The sequence below is a fragment of the Aotus nancymaae genome, unplaced genomic scaffold (genome assembly GCF_030222135.1).
Source record: "Aotus nancymaae isolate 86718 unplaced genomic scaffold, 86718_ANA_hifiasm-v0.15.2.pri h1tg000058l, whole genome shotgun sequence".
NCBI lineage: Eukaryota > Metazoa > Chordata > Mammalia > Primates > Aotidae > Aotus > Aotus nancymaae.
The window spans coordinates 1,738,609-1,744,722 of record NW_026988472.1 but is presented as its reverse complement, the minus strand read 5'-3'; positions in this window follow the sequence as shown (position 1 = coordinate 1,744,722).

Genomic DNA, 6,114 nt, shown 5'->3' with positions numbered 1-6,114 from the left:
AAAATCTGCTTCTAAAATAAAAACGCAGCTACCTAACAGAATGGTTGTCAATGTGTGCATTCAACTTACAGAGTTAAACTCGTGTGTGGATTCAGCAGTCTGCAAACACTTTCTGTGCAGGATCCCAAAACAGGCGTTTCCATCCCAATACCGGCATATAGAAGAAACACAATAGGAAGAGAAATATCTGACTCTAAAACCAAAACTCAGCTATCTAACAGAATGTTTGTCAATGTGTGCATTCAACTTACAGAGTTAAACTCGTGTGTGGATTCAGCAGCCGGCAAACACTTTCTGTGCAGAATCTCAAGACGTGTTTCCAGCCCAGTACCGGCATTTGGAAGAAACAGCAGTAAGAAGAGAAATATCTGCTTCTAAAAGCAAAATGGAGCTAGCTAACAGAATGGTCGTCAATGTGTGCATTCAACTTACCGTGTTAAACTCGTGTGTGGATTCAGCCGTCTGCAAACACTTTCTGTGCAGAATCTCAAAACAGGCGTTTCCATCCCAATACCGGCATATAGAAGAAACAGCCATAAGAAGAGAAATATCTTATTCTAAATCCAATACGCAGCTATCTAACAGAATAGTTGACAATGTTTGCATTCAATTTACAAAGTTAAATTCGTGTGGGGATTCAGCAGTCTGCAAAACCTTTCTGTGCAGAATCTCAAGACGTGTTTTCAGCCCAATACCGGCAGAAAAAGGAAACAGCAATAAGAAGAGAAATATCTTCTTCTAAATCCAAAACGCAGCTATCTAACAGAATAGCTGTCAATGTTTGCATTCAACGTAAAGAGTTAAACACGTGTGTGGATTCAGTAGTCTGCAGACACTTTCTGTGCATAATCTCAAACAGGCGTTTAAAGCTCAATAGTGCCATATAGAAGAAACAGCAGTAAGAAGAGAAATACCTGCTCCTAAAACCAAAATGCAGCTAGCTACAGAATGGTTGTCAATGTATGCCTTCAACTTACAGTGTTAAACACGTGTGTGGATTCAGCAGTCTGCAAACAACTTTCGTGCAGGATCTCAAAACAGGTGTTTCTAGCCCAGTACCAGCGTATAGAAGAAACAGCAGTAAGAAGAGAAATATCTGCTTCTAAAAGCAAAATGCAGCTAGCTAACAGAATGGTCGTCAATGGGTACATTCAACTTACAGAGTTAAACTCGTGTGTGGATTCAGCAGTCTGCAAACGCTTTCTGTGCAGAATCTCAAAACAGGCCTTTCCAGCCCAATAGAGGCATATATAAGAACTATCCGTAAGACTCCGTCTAAATCACAGGAGAAACGTTTCTTTCAAAGTGCTCTGCTGTGCGTTCGTTCACGGAAGGGAGTTGAATCTAGGTTTAGATTCAGTGAGTTAGAAACCCGTTTCTTCTAGGAGATGCGTTTGTATATTCCAGAGTGAAAGGGAATATAGGCTCTACAGAGAAATAACTGCATCTAAAACGGAAACGCAGCTATCTAACAGAATGGTTGTCAATGTGTACATTCAACTTACAGAGTTAAACTCGTGTTTGGATTCAGCAGTCTGCAAACACTTTCTGTGCAGAATCTCAAAACAGGCGTTTCCATCCCAATGCCGGCATATAGAAGAAACAGCAATAAGAAAAGAAATATCTTCTTCTAAAACCAAAACGCAGCTATCTAACAGAATAGTTGACAATGTTTGCATTCAATTTACAAGGTTAAATTCGTGTGGGGGTTCAGTAGTCTGCAAACACTTTCTGTGCAGAATCTCAAAACATGCGTTTCGAGCCCAACTGGCATATAGAAGAAACAGCAGTAAGAAGAGAAATAACTGCATCTAAAACTGAAACGCAGCTATCTACCAGAATGGTTGTCAATGTATGCATTTGACGTACAGAGGTAAACTCATGTGCGGATTCAGCAGTTTGCATACACTTTCCATGCAAAATCTCAAAACAGGCGTTTCCATGCCTATACCGCCATATAGAAGAAACAGCAGTAAGAAGAGAAATAACTGCATCTAAAACTGAAAAGCAGGTATCTAACAGAATGGTTGTCAATGTATGCATTCAACTTACAGAGTTAAACTCATGTGTGGATTCAGCAGTCTGCAAACACCTTTTGTGCAGGATCTCAAAACAGGTGTTTCTCGCCCAGTACGGGCATATAGAAGAAACAGCAGTAAGAAGAGAAATATCTGCTTCTAAAAGCAAACTGCAACAAGCTAACAGCATGGTCGTCAATGGGTGCATTCAACTTACAGAGTTAAACTCGTGTGTGGATTCAGCAGTCTGCAAACGCTTTCTGTGCAGAATCTCAAAACAGTCGTTTCCAGCCCAATACGCCATACAGAAGAAGCAGCACTAAGTAGAGAAATATCTGCTTCTAAAACGAAAAAGTAGGAATCTAACAGAATGGTTGTCAGTGTGTGCATTCAGCTTACAGAGGTAAACTCGTGTGTGGATACAGCGGTCTGCAAACACTTCCGGTGCAGAAACTAAAAACAGGCGTTTCCAGCCCAATACGCCATACAAAAGAAACAGCAGCAAGAAGAGAAATATCTGCTTCTAAAACTAAAACACAGCTACCTAACAGAATGGTTGTCAATGTGTGCATTCAACTTACAGAATTAAACTCGTGTGTTGATTCACCAGTCTGCAAACACTTTCTGTGCAGGATCTCAAAACAGGCGTTTCCATGCCTCTACCGCCATATAGAAGAAACAGCTTAAGAAGAGAAATATCTGCTTCTAAAACTAAAATGCAGCTACCTAACAGAATGGTTGTCAATGTGTGCATTCAACTTACAGATTTAAAGTCGTGTGTTGTTTCAGCAGTCTGCAAACACTTTCTGTGCAGGATCTCAAAACAGGCGTTTGCAGCCCAATACGCCATATCGAAGAAGTAGCACTAAGTAGAGAAATACTTGCTTCTAAAACGAAAATGTAGGAATCTAACACAATGGTTGTCAGTGTGTGCATTCAGCTTACAGAGGTAAACTCGTGTGTGGATTCAGCGGTCTGCAAACACTTCTGGTGCAGAAACTAAAAACAGGCGTCTCCAGCCCAATACGCCATATAGAAGAAACAGCAGCAAGAAGAGAAAAATCTGCTTCTAAAATAAAAACGCAGCTACCTAACAGAATGGTTGTCAATGTGTGCATTCAACTTACAGAGTTAAACTCGTGTGTGGATTCAGCAGTCTGCAAACACTTTCTGTGCAGGATCCCAAAACAGGCGTTTCCATCCCAATACCGGCATATAGAAGAAACACAATAGGAAGAGAAATATCTGACTCTAAAACCAAAACTCAGCTATCTAACAGAATGTTTGTCAATGTGTGCATTCAACTTACAGAGTTAAACTCGTGTGTGGATTCAGCAGCCGGCAAACACTTTCTGTGCAGAATCTCAAGACGTGTTTCCAGCCCAGTACCGGCATTTGGAAGAAACAGCAGTAAGAAGAGAAATATCTGCTTCTAAAAGCAAAATGGAGCTAGCTAACAAAATGGTCGTCAAGGTGTGCATTCAACTTACCGTGTTAAACTCGTGTGTGGATTCAGCCGTCTGCAAACACTTTCTGTGCAGAATCTCAAAACAGGCGTTTCCATCCCAATACCGGCATATAGAAGAAACAGCCATAAGAAGAGAAATATCTTATTCTAAATCCAATACGCAGCTATCTAACAGAATAGTTGACAATGTTTGCATTCAATTTACAAAGTTAAATTCGTGTGGGGATTCAGCAGTCTGCAAAACCTTTCTGTGCAGAATCTCAAGACGTGTTTTCAGCCCAATACCGGCAGAAAAAGGAAACAGCAATAAGAAGAGAAATATCTTCTTCTAAATCCAAAACGCAGCTATCTAACAGAATAGCTGTCAATGTTTGCATTCAACGTAAAGAGTTAAACACGTGTGTGGATTCAGTAGTCTGCAGACACTTTCTGTGCATAATCTCAAACAGGCGTTTAAAGCTCAATAGTGCCATATGGAAGAAACAGCAGTAAGAAGAGAAATACCTGCTCCTAAAACCAAAATGCAGCTAGCTACAGAATGGTTGTCAATGTATGCCTTCAACTTACAGTGTTAAACACGTGTGTGGATTCAGCAGTCTGCAAACACCTTTCGTGCAGGATCTCAAAACAGGTGTTTCTAGCCCAGTACCGGCGTATAGAAGAAACAGCAGTAAGAAGAGAAATATCTGCTTCTAAAAGCAAAATGCAGCTAGCTAACAGAATGGTCGTCAATGGGTGCATTCAACTTACAGAGTTAAACTCGTGTGTGGATTCAGCAGTCTGCAAACGCTTTCTGTGCAGAATCTCAAAACAGGCCTTTCCAGCCCAATAGAGGCATATATAAGAACTATCCGTAAGACTCCGTCTAAATCACAGGAGAAACGTTTCTTTCAAAGTGCTCTGCTGTGCGTTCGTTCACGGAAGGGAGTTGAATCTAGGTTTAGATTCAGTGAGTTAGAAACCCGTTTCTTCTAGGTGATGCGTTTGTATATTCCAGAGTGAAAGGGAATATAGGCTCTACAGAGAAATAACTGCATCTAAAACGGAAACGCAGCTATCTAACAGAATGGTTGTCAATGTGTACATTCAACTTACAGAGTTAAACTCGTGTTTGGATTCAGCAGTCTGCAAACACTTTCTGTGCAGAATCTCAAAACAGGCGTTTCCATCCCAATGCCGGCATATAGAAGAAACAGCAATAAGAAAAGAAATATCTTCTTCTAAAACCAAAACGCAGCTATCTAACAGAATAGTTGACAATGTTTGCATTCAATTTACAAGGTTAAATTCGTGTGGGGGTTCAGTAGTCTGCAAACACTTTCTGTGCAGAATCTCAAAACATGCGTTTCGAGCCCAACTGGCATATAGAAGAAACAGCAGTAAGAAGAGAAATAACTGCATCTAAAACTGAAACGCAGCTATCTACCAGAATGGTTGTCAATGTATGCATTTGACGTACAGAGGTAAACTCATGTGCGGATTCAGCAGTTTGCAAACACTTTCCATGCAAAATCTCAAAACAGGCGTTTCCATGCCTATACCGCCATATAGAAGAAACAGCAGTAAGAAGAGAAATAACTGCATCTAAAACTGAAAAGCAGGTATCTAACAGAATGGTTGTCAATGTATGCATTCAACTTACAGAGTTAAACTCATGTGTGGATTCAGCAGTCTGCAAACACCTTTTGTGCAGGATCTCAAAACAGGTGTTTCTCGCCCAGTACGGGCATATAGAAGAAACAGCAGTAAGAAGAGAAATATCTGCTTCTAAAAGCAAACTGCAACAAGCTAACAGCATGGTCGTCAATGGGTGCATTCAACTTACAGAGTTAAACTCGTGTGTGGATTCAGCAGTCTGCAAACGCTTTCTGTGCAGAATCTCAAAACAGTCGTTTCCAGCCCAATACGCCATACAGAAGAAGCAGCACTAAGTAGAGAAATATCTGCTTCTAAAACGAAAAAGTAGGAATCTAACAGAATGGTTGTCAGTGTGTGCATTCAGCTTACAGAGGTAAACTCGTGTGTGGATACAGCGGTCTGCAAACACTTCCGGTGCAGAAACTAAAAACAGGCGTTTCCAGCCCAATACGCCATACAAAAGAAACAGCAGCAAGATGAGAAATATCTGCTTCTAAAACTAAAACACAGCTACCTAACAGAATGGTTGTCAATGTGTGCATTCAACTTACAGAATTAAACTCGTGTGTTGATTCACCAGTCTGCAAACACTTTCTGTGCAGGATCTCAAAACAGGCGTTTCCATGCCTCTACCGCCATATAGAAGAAACAGCTTAAGAAGAGAAATATCTGCTTCTAAAACTAAAATGCAGCTACCTAACAGAATGGTTGTCAATGTGTGCATTCAACTTACAGATTTAAAGTCGTGTGTTGTTTCAGCAGTCTGCAAACACTTTCTGTGCAGGATCTCAAAACAGGCGTTTGCAGCCCAATACGCCATATCGAAGAAGTAGCACTAAGTAGAGAAATACTTGCTTCTAAAACGAAAATGTAGGAATCTAACACAATGGTTGTCAGTGTGTGCATTCAGCTTACAGAGGTAAACTCGTGTGTGGATTCAGCGGTCTGCAAACACTTCTGGTGCAGAAACTAAAAACAGGCGTCTCCAGC